Source organism: Heptranchias perlo, unplaced genomic scaffold, assembly GCF_035084215.1.
Source record: "Heptranchias perlo isolate sHepPer1 unplaced genomic scaffold, sHepPer1.hap1 HAP1_SCAFFOLD_735, whole genome shotgun sequence".
Taxonomy (NCBI): Eukaryota; Metazoa; Chordata; class Chondrichthyes; order Hexanchiformes; family Hexanchidae; genus Heptranchias; species Heptranchias perlo.
In genome coordinates this window covers 10,008-29,106 of record NW_027139767.1, presented here as the reverse complement: position 1 = coordinate 29,106, position 19,099 = coordinate 10,008, and the positions used below count along the sequence as shown (strand labels likewise).

General features: G+C 51.9%; 1 protein-coding gene across 1 annotated transcript in view; it reads right to left on the bottom strand.

The window, feature by feature from the left end:
• The window catches only part of LOC137319110 (interferon-inducible GTPase 5-like), a gene marked incomplete at its 3' end in the record, with an annotated part of 78,274 nt that extends 66,656 nt beyond the window's left edge, over positions 1 to 11,618 (bottom strand). Inside the window, exon 1 of the mRNA XM_067981473.1 lies at positions 11,539 to 11,618. The remainder of the gene's footprint in view (positions 1 to 11,538) is intronic.
• Between the last annotated feature and the right edge of the window lie 7,481 nt (positions 11,619 to 19,099).

Genomic DNA, 19,099 nt, shown 5'->3' with positions numbered 1-19,099 from the left:
ACTGTCCCATCAAACACTCCCAGGGCAGGTACAGGGTCAGATACAGAGTAAAGCTCCCTCTACACTGTCCCATCAAACACTCCCAGGGCAGGTACAGCACAGTTTAGATACAGAGTAAAGCTCCCTCTGCACTGCTTATCAAACACTCCCAGGGCAAGTACAGCACGGGTTAGATACATAAGTACTTAAGAGCATGAGAAATAGACAGGAGCAGCCCATCCGGCCCCTCGAGCCTGCTCCATCATTCAATCAGATCATGGCTGATCTTCGACCTCAACTCCACTTTCCCGCCCGATCCCCATATCCCTTGATTCCCCGAGAGTCCAAAAATCGATCAATCTCAGCCTTGAATATAGTTAATGACTGAGCATCACAGCCCTCTGGGGCAGAGCATTCCAAAGATTCAACACCCTCTGAGTGAAGAAATTCCTCCTCATCTCAGTCCTAAATGTCCGACCCCTTATCCTGAGACTATGGAAAGAGTTTGTTGGTAGGTGGGTGTTGGGGGGTTTAGTCCGTGGAGGAGTGGATGAGGCTCGTGGAGCAGTTGGTTGGAGACACCACTTGACAGTTGACCTCACTCACCTTGACCACTCATGTCAAAGCATTGAGCTTCTTCCTGTACTGCATCCATGTTCATGATGCTGTGGGCCTGGCATTGACTTCATCCTCTACTGCCTCCCACTGCCTTTTGGGTGTTTGTCTGGAGGGCCTCTTGCTCTGCCCCCCACCCCACCCCCTGCGGATATAGGATGTCCCTCCTTCTGTCCACCTCTTGCACCAAAGCCTCTGGTGCATCAGCAGAGAACCTTGGTGCACGGACTCTCAGATCGGCAGATTGGTGAGGTCTGGTGTGCAGATTGGAGGATGTGGGATTTAGTGGTGCGCAACCTTTATTCAATGTTTTAACATAACTCATCAGTATGTAAACATAGGGATGGGACCTCCATCTGTGCTTTACGTGTGTGATGTCTGATCTCCGTTCAGGCTCAGTGCAGACAGCAGGCTGTTATATTCAGCAAATAACAGGTACCAGCTACCTTTAAGAGATTTCTAACAGACAGCCTGCCTTTAAGAGATTGAGCTCCCCCTGCTGTTGGAAAGTGTGAATTGCATGGAATCCTCGTTCCTCACTGATTTCCAACCCAGTTTGCAGGTGAGTCCTCAGGCCTGATGAAAATCTCGTCCTGCCTGCGCAGGGACCATTGGGCGCGGGGTAATAGCGAATCGTGCTACCCCCGCCCAAAAACAGGCCCGGTCCAATTTCCCCCCCATGTCCCCTAGTTCTAGTCTCTCCGACCAGGGGAAACAATCTCTCAGCATCTACCCTGTCAGGGCCCCTCAGAATCTTATATGTTTCAATGCGATCACCTTTCATTCTTCTAAACTCCAGAGTATAGGCCCATTCTACTCATTCTCTCAGGAATCAATCTAGCGAACCTTCATTGCACCCCCTCTAAGGCAAGTATATCCTTCCTTAGGTAAGGAAACCAAAATTACACATCGTACTCCAGGTGAGGTCTCACCAGAGCCCTGTATAATTGCAGTAAGACTTCCTCACTCTTATTTTCCAACCCCCTTGCAATAAAGATCAACATCCCATTTCCCTTCCTAATTGCTTGCTGTACCTCGATGTTAACTTTCTGTGTTTCGTGTACCCTCTGAATACCAATATTTAATAATTTCTCACCATTTAAAAAATATTCTGGTTTTCTATTCTTCCTACCAAAGTGAATAACCTCACATTTCCCCACATTTTGCTCCATCTGCCACCTTCTCACCCACTCACTTAACCTGTCTATATCCCTTTGCAGACTCTTTGTGTCCTCCTCACAGCTTACTTTCCCACCGAGCTTTGTATCATCAGCAAACTTGGATACATTACACTCAGTCCCTTCATCTCAGTCATTAATATAGATTGTAAATAGCTGAGGCCCGAGCACTGATCCCTGCGACACCCCACCAGTTACAGCCTGCCAACCTGAGAATGACCCGTTTATCCCTACTCTCTGTTTCCTGTCTGTTAACCAATCCTCTATCCATGTTAATATATTACCCCCAATCCCATGAGCCCTTATCTTGTGTAACAACCTTTTATGTGGCACCTTATCAAATGCCTTTTGTAAATCCAAATATACCACACCACTGGTTCCCCTTTATCTCCCCTGCTCGTTACATCCTCAAAAAACTCTAATAAATTTGTCAAACACGATTTCCCTTTCATAAAACCATGCTGACTCTGCCTAATCATATTATGATTTTCTAAATGCCCAGTTACAACTTCCTTAATAATGGATTCCAGCATTTTCCCGACGACTGATGTCAGGCTAACTGGCCTGTAGTTCCCGGTTTTCTCTCTCCCTCCTTTCTTGAATGGCGGGGTTACATTTGCCACCTTCCAATCCACGGGGACTGTTCCAGAAATGAGGGAATTCAGGAAGATCACAACCAATGCGTCCACTATCTCTGCAGCCACCTCTTTTAAATCCAGAGGATGCAGGCCATCAGGTCCAGGGGATTTGCGGTTTTTAGTCCCATTAGTTTCTCCAGTACTTTTTCTCTACTGATAGGAATTACTTTAAGTTCCTCACTCTCATTAGACCCTTGATTCCCCACTATTTCCGGGATGATTTTCGTGTCTTCTGCTGTGAGGACAGATACAATATATTTGTTTGACTTCTCTGCCATTTCCTTATTCCCCATTATAATTTCTTCTGTCTCAGCCTCTAAGGGACCAATGTTTACTTTCACTGATCTCTTCCTTTTAACAGACTTGTCGAAGCTCTAACCATCTGTTTTTATATTTCTTGCTAGTTTACTCTCATATTCAATTTTCTCCCTCTATCAATTGCTTGGATATCCTTTGCTGATTTCTGAAACTCTCCCAATCCTCAGGCTTACTCCTCTTTTTGGCAGCATGATAAGCCTTTTCTTTTAAACTAATACTATCCTTAACTTCTCTAGTTAGCCACGGTGGGATCACTTTTCCTGTGGAGTTTTTATTCCTCAAGGGAATGTATATTTGTTGAGAATTATGAATTATTTCTTTAAATGTTCACCATTGTTAATCTACCATCATACCTTTTAATCTAATTTCCCAATCTACCTCAGCCAACTCGCCCCTCATACCTACATAATTGGCCTTCTTTAAATTAAAGACCTTAATTTCGGACTTAACTACATCACTCTCAAACTCAATGTGAAATGCTATCATATTATGATCACTCTTCCCCAGAGGATCCTTTATTATAAGATTACTAATTAACCCTGTCTCATTACACAATACTAGATCTAAAATAACCTGGTTCCCTAGTTGGTTCCTCAACATATTGTTCGAGAAAACTGTCTCGAATGCATTTCATGAACTCATCCTCCAAACTACTTTTGCCAATTTGGTTTGCCCAGTCTATATGAAGATTAAAGTCCCCCATGATTATTGCTTTACCCTTGATACATGCTCCTCTAATTTCCTGATTGATACTCTGCCCAACACTATAACGACTGTTAGGGGGCCTATAAACTACTCCCACCAGTGTTTTCTGTCCCTCGTTATTTCTTATCTCCATCCACACTGATTCTACATCCTGATCTTCGGAGCCAAGATCCTTTCTCACTACTGTCCTTATCTCATCCTTTATTATCAGGGTTATCGCCACCCCCCACACACCCTCCTTTTCCATTTTGCCTATCTTTTCTAAAAGCCAAGTACACTGGAATATTTAGTTCCCAACCTTGGGCTCGATTTTCCAGTGAAGTAGAGGCTGCGTTGGGAGCGAGGGGCTCCGAAAATCGGGAAATCCTGAGCGGGTTCAGAACCCGGCTCCAACCCGCAGATTTCCAGGTTCCCCATTGATGTGTCTGGGTGTAGGTGCACCTCCCGAACGCGGAGGTCCCACCGGCAATTAAAGCTGGCAGGATGATAGTTAAGACATTTATTTAGATATTTAAAGTACTTAAAGTACATTAATTTTCTCCACGTTAAGGCAGGGGTCCGATTTTGAAACATCCTCAGCCTGTTTCCCGCGCTGTGGGAAACACTCCATGTTCTGCCAGACGTGTTTCAGCCAGCAGCCAGTGGGACATTCAAATGCTTGTTTGACAGATGGGGAGAAAAGGTGAGTTCTTGCTGCAGGGCACTCAGTTCTTTCACACAAACTTTTGGCTGCGAGATCTTTGTGTTTTCACTGAAATGCCTTACTTTCCACTCACAATTCTGCTGTTCACACATATTTAACAACTTTTCAGACCCCCTCAAACTCACACCATCAGGATGGGGGGGCCCCATGGCTGCATTTACCACGAGATTCGAGGATGAGCAACATCACCAGCCTCACCAGGCACGGCGTGCACCTCCGCCACCTGCAGCTCCACAATACAGTGCTGAGCCATTGGCACCTTCACAAGAACACAGAGGGCAACAACACAGAGGAGTGCTGCTTGAGGAGGGCCCATCCACATCTACCACCTATATGGAGGAGGAGGAACCCATGGGCAGAGCAGCGGCTCACCTGGCTGCTGGTGAGGCCAGGGAGTCACTGATATGTGAACAGTTCTCCTAACATCAGAAACATGTGAAAAGTCCAGTCGTCACACCACCTGGAAAGAGCAGCGCCCAAACCAGGCCGCCCACCCCTCCCTGCACAAAACAGTCACCTACAAACACACCCACTGTCAAGTGACTCAATGAGTGGCATCAAGTGTCGCTGATCATGGTGAACCTCCTGAAAGGGCCCGATCACAAAAGCCCGTCAAGAATGGGCAAGACGTGGCAGCAGTGGTGACAATCATAAAATGTAATGTCACTTTAATAAAAACTAAATGTAAATGAAAAACATGACAGTCAGTCAAACACCCTTGTACATCCCCTTTGTTCCCACAAAACCTTCGCTGTTCTCTTCCGACTACTTCTATGTGGTTCATCCCCTGTGGCTGCAGTAGAGGTAGTGGCAGGTTGCTCATGTTCATACCCTGACCGATGAGATGCTTTGGGCCTACGCTCTCTGGGTTTCGGTGCCCGTGAGGGTCCCTCCAAAGACTGCTCCACTTGCACCTGTGCAGGGACAGACTCAGCCACCTGGAGGGGAGGCAGCATTGCGGGTACTGGTTGAGAGGGGGGCAACGGGTGAGACGTGGGGGCACTTTGAGTGGCGTCCCCACTTCCATGTCCCCTTCTGCCATCATTTCTCTCCTGGGCCAGGCCCACATCACTCCTACCACCCTGCTGGACGACAGTTTGGAGGACATGTATGATGCCTTGGGAGCCCAGTTGTAAAGTTTCTGCCTGCCTGTTTAAGGCGGCAGAATGTTGCTCACCCTGAGTCCGAACAGCCGTTGTCAGGGCCTGAATGGACTCATTTGTGAGCAGAGCTTGAAGCTCAATGGAGGCTAGCCTTCCCTCTATCGCAGACATTCCTGCACTTACCTGTGGCAGTATCTCAGAGAGTTGCTCACGTACCTGTGACACTATCTCAGAGATTCCCTCCCGTACCTGTGCCACCATTCCACTCATGCAGGAGTTGGACTCCTCCATCCTCTGCGCTATTGTGGAGAGTGTGCATGGCACCTGTTCCAGTACCTCGCAAATGTGCTGCTGCCCCTCGATCGTTCTCCTTTGAAAGGATGACCCCCAGTGATCCGCATCTGTGTCCTTTTTTGAGCAGAGCCTGGAGAAGAGTGTTCCCACCGACACGGACTCTCCACAGCTGCCCCTGCCACCATTGTCTGCTCATGCTCACATGTGTGTGGTAACTCACCATGTGTCAACCCAACTAACTAAGGACTAGGACCCACTGAGGTGTGAGTATCTGCGCTGGTGGATGGCTCGCTCAGATGTGACGGTGCCCCCTCAGAGGCCGCAGGTCCTCTGAGGAATCGTCCTCCGCCATCACAGCAGTCGCTGAAGGCCCTGTAAGAGAACGGAAGGCAATATTAAGTCTGATCACAGATGTGTCATGTTGCGATGAGCATACTGAGGTGCTGAAGATGGCAAGGCATGTTAACATCAATTCATATTGTGTGTGCTGAATGTTAAAGTTGTGTCACCAGACGTTTGTTGGGTGCCAGTCTCGGTGTCCCCGACAGACAGGCATTTGAGGGTTCGGCTGAGCTCCAGCGCCTCCTGCTCCGTGTCTGTGAGCACAACAATCTGCTGTGGCCCCCCTCCAGTTCTTGCCCTCTCCCGTGCATTTTGCACTCTCTTCTCCTGGAAGGGGAGATAGTAGAGAGGCGTGAGTGAGTAATGGTGAAGTGGCCAACCGATGAATGCATTGCTTTGGGTGAGGCTGACCGTAAAAGAGATACATGAGAGGGTGAGTATCAGACAGAGCCATGACATTGGATGAGGGTTGGGGTGAGTGGTAGTGGTGGGATGAGTAACGGGGAGGTGAGGGAGTACTGAGGAAGTGCAGGTAAGTTGAGGATGAGCTTTGAGTGGGTGTGAGGAGTGATGTGATAGATTGATGTTGGCAGTGCAGAAGGAGTTGTGGGGAGGAGGTGGTGATGTCGAATACGGAGTGTAGGAGAATGAGTAAGTGTACTCACATTGACTGACCTGGTTAGGTCATTGAAGCGCTCCCTGCACTGGATCCAGGTGCGGGAGACGTTGCTACTGCTGGTGACCTCTGCCACCTCGAGCCAGGCCTTCTTGGTGGCTGAGACAGGCCCTTCCTCCCATCCGCTGGGTAGAACACATCCCTCCTCCTCCTCATCCCATCCAGTAGGACCTGGAGTGAGGCATCGGTAAACTTGGGAGCAGCCTTTCCCCTGGGCTGCTCCATTGTGCTGTGTGGGTCTTTGCTCCAGCAAAAGCCATTGGAGGACTGCCCCTTTAAATAGAGCTCCTCCAGCTGACAGCCTGTGATGGGGGTGTGCAGTCCGCCCGCTGAGCAGCTTTCTGACGGCAAATCCGGAAGCGACGTTAAGTGGCATCAATTGAATCGCAATCGAGTGGGGAACGGACATTTTTTATTGGTGAGGTTACCCACGTGGCCATTCACCGCCCCCTCCCACTCCGCTGCCATCTGGTCTCCACTCTAATATCGGGGCCAGCTCTCAGTACTGGCGACTAGAACAAACCCATTTATTTCTATTAGTGCCATTAATTCATCCATCTTGTTTGGAATTCTTTGTACATTCAGAGACCACACCTCGAACATGAACTTTTTCCTATTTTTCCCTGATTTGACCTTATTCACCAATGTCCAATGACCTTCAATAAACACTCTGTCCCTTCCTGACACACCCTGCTTGTTTTTACCCACAGCCCAAACTTGTCCCTTTTCAGTATGGCAAAATTAAAATGACCCTGAACTGAACCTTCCCCTACAGAGAAAAGCTCCCTCGACACTGTCCCATCAAACACTCCCAGGGCAGGTACAGGGTTAGATACAGAGTAAAGCTCCCTCTACACTGTCCCATCAAACACTCCCAGGGCAGGTACAGGGTTAGATACAGAGTAAAGCTCCCTCTACACTGTCCCATCAAACACTCCCAGGGCAGGTACAGGGTTAGATACAGAGTAAAGCTCCCTCTACACTGTCCCATCAAACACTCCCAGGGCAGGTACAGAGTTAGATACAGAGTAAAGCTCCCTCTACACTGTCCCATCAAACACTCCCAGGGCAGGTACAGAGTTAGATACAGAGTAAAGCTCCCTCTACACAGTCCCATCAAACACTCCCAGGGCAGGTACAGAGTTAGATCCAGAGTAAAGCTCCCTCGACACTGTCCCGTCAAACACTCCCAGGGCAGGTACAGAGTTAGATACAGAGTAAAGCTCCCTCTACACTGTCCCATCAAACACTCCCAGGGCAGGTACAGGGTTAGATACAGAGTAAAGCTCCCTCTACACTGTCCCATCAAACACTCCCAGGGCAGGTACAGGGTTAGATACAGAGTAAAGCTCCCTCTACACTGTCCCATCAAACACTCCCAGGGCAGGTACAGGGTTAGATACAGAGTAAAGCTCCCTCTACACTGTCCCATCAAACACTCCCAGGGCAGGTACAGGGTTAGATACAGAGTAAAGCTCCCTCTACACTGTCCCATCAAACACTCCCAGGGCAGGTACAGGGTTAGATACAGAGTAAAGCTCCCTCTACACTGTCCCATCAAACACTCCCAGGGCAGGTACAGGGTTAGATACAGAGTAAAGCTCCCTCTACACTGTCCCATCAAACACTCCCAGGGCAGGTACAGGGTAGGTACAGGGTTAGATAGAGTAAAGCTCCCTCTGCACTGTCCCAACAAATACTCACAAGATACATACAGCGCTCACTGCAATCTCAGTCCAAATACTTGTCTTTATACGTCTACAGGCCAATGATCAGGGCAAGTCTGAAACCCCTTTACCCACCCCTATAGGGACCAGTGCCCCCTTTACCCACCCCTATAGAGACCAGTGCCCCCTTTACCCACCCCTATAGGGACCAGTGCCCCCTTTACCCACCCCTATAGGGGCCAGTGCCCCCTTTACCCACCCCTATAGGGACCAGTGTCCCTTTACCCACCCCTATAGAGACCAGTGCCCCCTTTACTCACCCCTATAGGGACCAGTGCCCCCTTTACCCACCCCTATAGGGACAGTGCCCCCTTTACCCACCCCTATAGGGACCAGTGCCCCCTTTACCCACCCCTATAGGGACAGTGCCCACTTTACCCACCCCTATAGGGACCATTGCCCCCTTTACCCACCCGTATAGGGACCAGTGCCCCCTTTACCCACCCCTATAGGGACCAGTGCCCCCTTTACCCACACCTATAGGGACCAGTGCCCCCTTTACCCACCCCTATAGGGACCAGTGCCCCCTTTACCCACCCCTATAGGGACCAGTGCCCCCTTTACCCACCCCTATAGGGACCAGTGCCCGCTTTACCCACCCCTATAGGGACCAGTGCCCCCTTTACCCACCCCTATAGGGACAGTGCCCACTTTACCCACCCATATAGGGACCAGTTCCCCCTTTACCCACCCCGAGAGGGACCAGTGCCCCCTTTACCCACCCCGAGAGGGACCAGTTCACCTTTACCCACCCCTATAGGGACCAGTTCCCCTTTACCCACCCCTATAGGGACCAGTGCCCCCTTTACCCACCCCTATAGGGACCAGTGCCCCTTTACCCACCCCTATAGGGACCAGTGCCCCCTTTACCCACCCCTATAGGGACCAGTGCCCCTTTACCCACCCCTATAGGGACCAGTGTCCCCTTTACCCACCCCTATAGGGACAAGTGCCCCCTTTACCCACCCCTATAGGGACCAGTGCCCCCTTTACCCACCCCTATAGGGACCAGTGCCCCCTTTACCCACCCCTATAGGGACCAGTGCCTCCTTTACACACCCCTATAGGGACCAGTACCCCCTTTACCCACCCCTATAGGGACCAGTGCCCCCTTTACCCACCCCTATAGGGACCAGTGCCCCTTTACCCACCCCTATAGGGACCAGTGCCCCCTTTACCCACCCCTATAGGGACCAGTGCCCCCTTTACCCACCCCTATAGGGACCAGTGCCCCCTTTACCCACCCCTATAGGGACCAGTGCCCCCTTTACCCACCCCTATAGGGACCAGTGCCCCCTTTACCCACCCCTATAGGGACCAGTGCCCCCTTTACCCACCCCTATAGGGACCAGTGCCCCCTTTACCCACCCCTATAGGGACCAGTGCCCCCTTTACCCACCCCGAGAGGGACCAGTGCCCCCTTTACCCACCCCTATAGGGACCAGTGCCCCTTTACCCACCCCTATAGGGACCAGTGCCCCCTTTACCCACCCCTATAGGGACCAGTGCCCCCTTTACCCACCCCTATAGGGACCAGTGCCCCTTTACCCACCCCTATAGGGACCAGTGCCCCCTTTACCCACCCCTATAGGGACCAGTGCCCCCTTTACCCACCCCTATAGGGACCAGTGCCCCCTTTACCCACCCCTATAGGGACCAGTGTCCCTTTACCCACCCCTATAGGGACCAGTGTCCCTTTACCCACCCCTATAGTGACCAGTGCACCCTTTACCCACCCCTATAGGGACCAGTGCCCCTTTACCCACCCCTATAGGGACCAGTGCCCCTTTACCCACCCCGAGAGGGACCAGTGCCCCCTTTACCCACCCCTATAGGGACAGTGCCCCCTTTCCCCACCCCTATAGGGACCAGTGCCCCCTTTACCCACCCCTATAGGGACCAGTTCCCCTTTACTCACCCCTATAGGGACCAGTGCCCCCTTTACCCACCCCTATAGGGACCAATGCCCCTTTACCCACCCCTATAGGGACCAGTGCCCCTTTACCCACCCCTATAGGGACCAGTGCCCCCTTTACCCACTCCTATAGGGACAGTGCCCCATTTCCCAACCCCTATAGGAACCAGTGCCCCCTTTACCCACCCCTATAGGGACAGTGCCCCCTTTCCCCACCCCTATAGGGACCAGTGCCCCCTTTACCCACCCCTATAGGGACCAGTTCCCCTTTACTCACCCCTATAGGGACCAGTGCCCCCTTTACCCACCCCTATAGGGACCAATGCCCCTTTACCCACCCCTATAGGGACCAGTGCCCCTTTACCCACCCCTATAGGGACCAGTTCCCCTTTACCCACCCCTATAGGGACCAATGCCCCTTTACCCACCCCTATAGGGACCAGTGCCCCTTTACCCACCCCTATAGGGACCAGTTCCCCTTTACACACCCCTATATGGACCAGTGCCCCCTTTACCCACCCCTATAGGGACCAGTGCCCCCTTTACCCACCCCTATAGGGACCAGTGCCCCCTTTACCCACCCCTATAGGGACCAGTGCCCCCTTTACCCACCCCTATAGGGACCAGTGCCCCCTTTACCCACCCCTATAGGGACCAGTGCCCCCTTTACCCACCCCTATAGGGACCAGTGCCCCTTTCCCCACCCCTATAGGGACCAGTGCCCCTTTACCCACCCCTATAGGGACCAGTGCCCCCTTTACCCACCCCTATAGGGACCAGTGCCCCCTTTACCCACCCCTATAGGGACCAGTGCCCCCTTTACCCACCCCTATAGGGACCAGTGCCCCCTTTACCCACCCCTATAGGGACCAGTGCCCCCTTTACCCACCCCTATAGGGACCAGTGCCCCCTTTACCCACCCCTATAGGGACCAGTGCCCCCTTTACCCACCCCTATAGGGACCAGTGCCCCTTTCCCCACCCCTATAGGGACCAGTGCCCCTTTACCCACCCCTATAGGGACAGTTCCCCTTTACCCACCCCTATAGGGACCAGTTCCCCTTTACCCACCCCTATAGGGACCAGTGCCCCCTTTACCCACCCCTATAGGGACCAGTGCCCCTTTACCCACCCCTATAGGGACCAGTGCCCCCTTTACCCACCCCTATAGGGACCAGTGCCCCTTTACCCACACCTATAGGGACCAGTGCCCCCTTTATCCACCCCTATAGGGACCAGTGCCCCCTTTACCCACCCCGAGAGGGACCAGTGCCCCCTTTACCCACCCCGAGAGTGTCCTCTGCCCCTTTACCCACCCCGAGAGGGAACAATACCCGTTTACTCACCCTTGTGCTCCCTCTCCTTTCCTCGTCGACAGTCCCGAGCAAAGTTCATGATGCCTCTTATCTCTCACCTTCCGTGTTCGTTCTGTTTACGTGCATGAGGAGCCACTCCCTGCAGGTGGACGAAAACTCCAGGGTCCTAAAACACTCACTGACAAAGCAGAACATTAAACATCTAACTGAGACACCAGTCAATGTACAGATATCACCACAAGGGAGAGGGGACTGAGAGACACCAGTCAGTGTACAGATATCTCCCTGAGAGAGAGGGGACTGAGAGACACCAGTCAGTGCACAGATATCTCCCTGAGAGAGAGAGACTGAGAGACACCAGTCAGTGTACAGATATCTCCCTGAGAGAGGGGACTGAGTGACACCAGTCAGTGTACAGATATCTCCCTGAGAGAGAGGGACTGAGAGACACCAGTCAGTGTACAGATATCTCCCTGAGAGAGAGGGGACTGAGAGACACCAGTCAGTGTACAGATATCTCCCTGAGAGAGGGGACTGAGAGACACCAGTCAGTGTACAGATATCTCCCTGAGAGAGAGGGGACTGAGAGACACCAGTCAGTGTACAGATATCTCCCTGAGAGAGGGGACTGAGTGACACCAGTCAGTGTACAGATATCTCCCTGAGAGAGAGGGACTGAGAGACACCAGTCAGTGTACAGATATCTCCCTGAGAGAGAGGGGACTGAGAGACACCAGTCAGTGTACAGATATCTCCCTGAGAGAGGGGACTGAGTGACACCAGTCAGTGTACAGATATCTCCCTGAGAGAGAGGGGACTGAGAGACACCAGTCAGTGTACAGATATCTCCCTGAGAGAGAGGGGACTGAAAGACACCAGTCAGTGTACAGATATCTCCCTGAGAGAGCGGACTGAGAGACACCCGTCAGTGTACAGATATCTCCCTGAGAGAGGGGACTGAAAGACACCAGTCAGTGGACAGATATCTCCCTGAGAGAGCGGACTGAGAGACACCTGACGTCCTTACCCGGTCTGGCCTTTTTGTGACTCCAGACCCACAGCAATGTGGTTGATTCTTAATTGCCCTCTGAAATGGCCCAGCAAACCACTCAGTTGTAAAATCTCGCTACGAAAAGTCATAATAAGAATAAAACCGGACGGACCACCCGGCATCGGACCACTAGGCACCGGACACAACAAAGGCAAACCAAGCCCAGTCGACCCTGCAAGGTCCTCCTTACGAACATCTGGGGACTTGTGCCAAAATTGGGAGAGCTGTCCCACAGACTAGTCAAGCAATAGCCTGACATAGCCATACTCACAGAATCATACCTTTCAGCCAACGTCCCAGGCTCTTCCATCACCATCCCTGGGTATGTCCTGTCCCACCGGCAGGACAGACCCACCAGAGGTGGTGGTACAGTGATATACAGTCAGGAGGGAGTGGCCCTGGGAGTCCTCAACATTGACGCTGGACCCCATGAAATCTCATGGCATCAGGTCAAACATGGGCAAGGAAAGCTCCTGGTGACTACCACCTACCGTCCTCCCTCAGCTGATGAATCAGTCCTCCTCCATGTTGAGCACCACTTGGAGGAAGCACTGAGAGTAGCAAGGGCACAGAATGTACTCTGGGTGGGGGACTTCAATGTCCATCACCAAGAGTGGCTCGGTAGCACCACTACTGACCGAGCTGGCCGAGTCCTGAAGGACATAGCTGCCAGACTGGGCCTGCGACAGATGGTGAGTGAACCAACACGAGGGAAAAACTTACTTGACCTCGTCCTCACCAATCTACCTGTCGCAAATGCATCTGTCCATGACAGTATTGGTCGGAGTGACCACCGCACAGTCCTCGTGGAGACGAAGTCCCGTCTTCACACTGAGGACACCATCCAACGTGTTGTGTGGCACTGCCACCGTGCTAAATGGGATAGATTCAGAACAGATCTGGCAGCTCAAAACTGGGCATCCATGAGGCGCTGTGGGCCATCAGCAGCAGCAGAATTGTATTCCAGCACAATCTGTAACCTCATGGCCCGGCATATTCCTCACTCTACCATTACCAACAAGCCAGGGGATCAACCCTGGTTCAATGAGGAGTGTAGAAGTGCATGCCAGGAGCAGCACCAGGCATACCTAAAAATGAGGTGCCAACCTGGTGAAGCTACAACTCAGGACTACATGCATGCTAAACAGCGGAAGCAACATGCTATAGACAGAGCTAAGCGATTCCACAACCAACGGATCAGATCAAAGCTCTGCAGTCCTGCCACATCCAGTCGTGAATGGTGGTGGACAATTAAACAACTAACGGGAGGAGGAGGCTCTGCAAACATCCCCATCCTCAATGATGGCGGAGTCCAGCACGTGAGTGCAAAAGACAAGGCTGAAGCGTTTGCAACCATCTTCAGCCAGAAGTGCCGAGTGGATGATCCATCTCGGCCTCCTCCCGAAATCCCCACCATCACAGAAGCCAGTCTTCAGCCAATTCGATTCACTCCACGTGATATCAAGAAACGGCTGAGTGCACTGGATACAGCAAAGGCTATGGGCCCCGACAACATCCCAGCTGTAGTGCTGAAGACTTGTGCTCCAGAACTAGCTGCCCCTCTAGCCAAGCTGTTCCAGTACAGCTGCAACACTGGCATCTACCCGACAATGTGGAAAATTGCCCAGGTGTGTCCTGTCCATAAAAAGCAGGACAAATCCAATCCGGCCAATTACCGCCCCATCAGTCAACTCTCAATCATCAGCAAAGTGATGGAAGGTGTCGTCGACAGTGCTATCAAGCGGCACTTACTCACCAATAACCTGCTCACCGATGCTCAGTTTGGGTTCCGCCAGGACCACTCGGCTCCAGACCTCATTACAGCCTTGGTCCAAACATGGACAAAAGAGCTGAATTCCAGAGGTGAGGTGAGAGTGACTGCCCTTGACATCAAGGCAGCATTTGACCGAGTGTGGCACCAAGGAGCCCGAGGAAAATTGAAGTCAATGGGAGTCAGGGGGAAAACTCTCCAGTGGCTGGAGTCATACCGAGCACAAAGGAAGATGGTAGTGGCTGTTGGAGGCCAATCATCTCAGCCTCAGGGCATTGCTGCAGGAGTTCCTCAGGGCAGTGTCCAAGGCCCAACCATCTTCAGCTGCTTCATCAATGACCTTCCCTCCATCATAAGGTCAGAAATGGGGATGTTCGCTGATGATTGCACAGTGTTCAGTTCCATTCGCAACCCCTCAAATAATGAAGCAGTCCGAGCCCGCATGCAGCAAGACCTGGACAACATCCAGGCTTGGGCTCAGAAGTGGCAAGTAACATTCGCGCCAGATAAATGCCAGGAAATGACCATCTCCAACAGGAGAGATTCCAACCACCTCCCCTTGACATTCAACGGCATTACCATCGCCGAATCCCCCACCATCAACATCCTGGGGGTCACCATTGACCAGAAACTTAACTGGACCAGCCATATAAATGCTGTGGCTACGAGAGCAGGTCAGAGGCTGGGTATTCTGCGGCGAGTGACTCACCTCCTGACTCCCCAAAGCCTTTCCACCATCTACAAGGCACAAGTCAGGAGTGTGATGGAATACTCTCCACTTGCTTGGATGAGTGCAGCTCCAACAACACTCAAGAAGCTCGACACCATCCAAGATAAAGCAGCCCGCTTGATTGGCACCCCATCCACCACCCTAAACATTCACTCCCTTCACCATCGGCGCACAGTGGCTGCAGTGTGGACCATCCACAGGATGCACTGCAGCAACTCACCAAGGCTTCTTCGACAGCACCTCCCAAACCCATGACCTCTACCACCTAGAAGGACAAGAGCAGCAGGCGCATGGGAACAACACCACCTGCACGTTCCCCTCCAAGTCACACACCATCCTGACTTGGAAATATATCGCCGTTCCTTCATCGTCGCTGGGTCAAAATCCTGGAACTCCCTTCCTAACAGCACTGTGGGAGAACCTTCACCACACGGACTGCAGCGGTTCAAGAAGGCGGCTCACCACCACCTTCTCAAGAGCAATTAGGGATGGGCAATAAATGCCGGCCTCGCCAGCGACGCCCACATCCCATGAACGAATTAAAAAAAAACATGTGTTGTACATGCCCTGGGAGTGTTTGATGGGACTGTGTAGAGGGAGCTTTACTCTGTATCTAACCCTGTACCTGCCCTGGGTGTGTTTGATGGGACAGTGTAGAGGGAGCTTTACTCTGTATCTAACCATGTACCTGCCCTTGGAGTGTTTGACGGGACAGTGTCGAGGGAGCTTTACTCTGTATCCAACCCTAAACCTGCCCTGGGAGTGTTTGATGGGACAGTGTAGAGGGAGCTTTACTCTGTATCTAACCCTGTACCTGCCCTGGGAGTGTTTGATGGGACAGTGTAGAGGGAGCTTTACTCTGTATCTAACCCTGTACCTGCCCTGGGAGTGTTTGATGGGACAGTGTAGAGGGAGCTTTACTCTGTATCTAACCCTGTACCTGCACTGGGAGTGTTTGATGGGACAGTGTAGAGGGAGCTTTACTCTGTATCTAACCCTGTACCTGCCCTGGGAGTGTTTGATGGGACAGTGTAGAGGGAGCTTTACTCTGTATCTGACCCTGTACCTGCCCTGGGAGTGTTTGATGGGACAGTGTAGAGGGAGCTTTACTCTGTATCTAACCCTGTACCTGCCCTGGGAGTGTTTGATTGGACAGTTTAGAGGGAACTTTCCTCCATATAAAATACACATGGGTTGGTCGTTTTACACACAGATGGATCAAAGGTCACAAGATAACGTAACACAGAATGGAAACACTGCTGGAGAAAGTTGCTGAAAGTCAGGTTCTGTATAAAATACAGCAGATAATGAACACCCCATCAGATTAGTGCAGTCAGTGGGTGCAGGATAAGTGGAGAAAGGGAGGAGTCAGAGAAAGGTCTGATAGTGGGAATTAGAAACAGTGAGACTGGTGAACAAAGGCAGTGGGACTTTGAACTAAACTCCTTCCAGCTTTGTAATCATGGTCATTAATCACTTTCCTGTAAATGGGTGGAGTCTGTCCTACAAATAACACTGACTAATGTCACACTAACAGGTTGGGAACACAGAAAGACATTTGGAAATGGATTCGATGACACAAAAACAGATCGTAGAATAAAGGATTGTGTCAAGGAATTAAAGGAAATCTCAGAGGGGGAAAGGACAGTGTATCTAATACACTGTGAGACCCGGTCCCAGAGGGGGAAAGGACAGTGTATCTAATACACTGTGAGACCCGGTCCCAGAGGGGGAAAGGACAGTGTATCTAACACACTGTGAGACCCGGTCCCAGAGGGGGAAAGGACAGTGTATCTAACACACTGTGAGACCCGGTCCCAGAGGGAGAAAGGACAGTGCATCTAATACACTGTGAGACCCGGTCCCAGAGGGGGAAAGGACAGTGCATCTAATGCACTGTGAGACCCGGTCCCAGAGGGGGAAAGGACAGTGTATCTAACGCACTGTGAGACCCGGTCCCAGAGGGGGAAAGGACAGTGTATCTAATACACTGTGAGACCCGGTCCCAGAAGGGGAAAGGACAGTGTATCTAACACACTGTGAGACCCGGTCCCAGAGGGGGAAAGGACAGTGTATCTAATACACTGTGAGACGCGGTCCGAGAGGGGGAAAGGACAGTGTATCTAACACACTGTGAGACCCGGTCCCAGAGGGGGAAAGGACAGTGTATCTAACACACTGTGAGACCCGGTCCCAGAGGGGGAAAGGACAGTGTATCTAATACACTGTGAGACCCGGTCCCAGAGGGGGAAAGGACCGTGTGTCTAACACACTGTGAGACCCGGTCCCAGAGGGGGAAAGGACAGTGTATCTAACACACTGTGAGACCCGGTCCCAGAGGGAGAAAGGACAGTGTATCTAATACACTGTGAGACCCGGTCCCAGAGGGGGAAAGGACAGTGTATCTAACGCACTGTGAGACCCGGTCCCAGAGGGAGAAAGGACAGTGCATCTAATACACTGTGAGACCCGGTCCCAGAGGGGGAAAGGACAGTGTATCTAACGCACTGTGAGACCCGGTCCCAGAGGGGGAAAGGACAGTGTATCTAACACACTGTGAGACCCGGTCCCAGAGGGGGAAAGGACAGTGTATCTAATGCACTGTGACACCCGGTCCCAGAGGGGGAAAGGACAGTGTATCTAACACACTGTGAGACCCATTCCCAGAGGGGGAAAGGACAGTGTATCTAACACACTGTGAGACCCGGTCCCAGAGGGGGAAAGGACAGTGTATCTAACGCACTGTGAGACCCGGTCCCAGAGGGGGAAAGGACAATGTATCTAATACACTGTGACACCCGGTCCCAGAGGGGGAAAGGACAGTGCATCTAACACACTGTGAGACCCGGTCCCAGAGGGGGAAAGGACAGTGTATTTAACACACTGTGAGACCCGGTCCCAGAGGGGGAAAGGACAGTGTATCTAATGCACTGTGACACCCGGTCCGAGAGGGGGAAAGGACAGTGCATCTAACACACTGTGAGACCCGGTCCCAGAGGGGGAAAGGACAGTGAGTCCAACACACTGTGAGACCCGGTCCCAGAGGGGGAAAGGACAGTGTATCTAATACACTGTGACACCCGGTCCGAGAGGGGGAAAGGACAGTGTATCTAATACACTGTGAGACCCGGTCCCAGAGGGGGAAAGGACAGTGTATCTAATACACTGTGAGACCCGGTCCCAGAGGGGGAAAGGACAGTGTATCTAACACACTGTGAGACCCGGTCCCAGAGGGGGAAAGGACAGTGTATCTAATACACTGTGAGACCCGGTCCCAGAGGGGGAAAGGACAGTGTGTCTCACACACTGTGAGACACGGTCCCAGAGGGGGAAAGGACAGTGTATCTAACACACTGTGAGACCCGGTCCCAGAGGGGGAAAGGACAGTGTGTCTAACACACTGTGAGACCCGGTCCCAGAGGGGGAAAGGACAGTGTATCTAACAAACTGTGAGACCCGGTCCCAGAGGGGGAAAGGACAGTGTATCTAATACACTGTGAGACCCGGTCCCAGAGGGGGAAAGGACAGTGTATCTAACACACTGTGAGACCCGGTCCCAGAGGGGGAAAGGACAGTGTATCTAACACACTGTGAGACCCGGTCCCAAAGGGGGAAAGGACAGTGTATCTAACACACTGTGAGACCCGGTCCCAGAGGGGGAAAGGACAGTGTATCTAACACACTGTGAGACCCGGTCCCAGAGGGGGAAAGGACAGTGTATCTAATACACTGTGAGACCCGATCCCAGAGGGGGAAAGGACAGTGTATCTTATACACTGTGAGACCCGGTCCCAGAGGGGGAAAGGACAGTGTATCTAACACACTGTGAGACCCGGTCCCAGAGGGGGAAAGGACAGTGTATCTAACGCACTGTGAGACCCGGTCCCAGAGGGGGAAAGGACAGTGTATCTAACACACTGTGAGACCCGGTCCCAGAGGGGGAAAGGACAGTGTGTCTAACACACTGTGAGACCCGGTCCCAGAGGGGGAAAGGACAGTGTATCTAACACACTGTGAGACCCGGTCCCAGAGGGGGAAA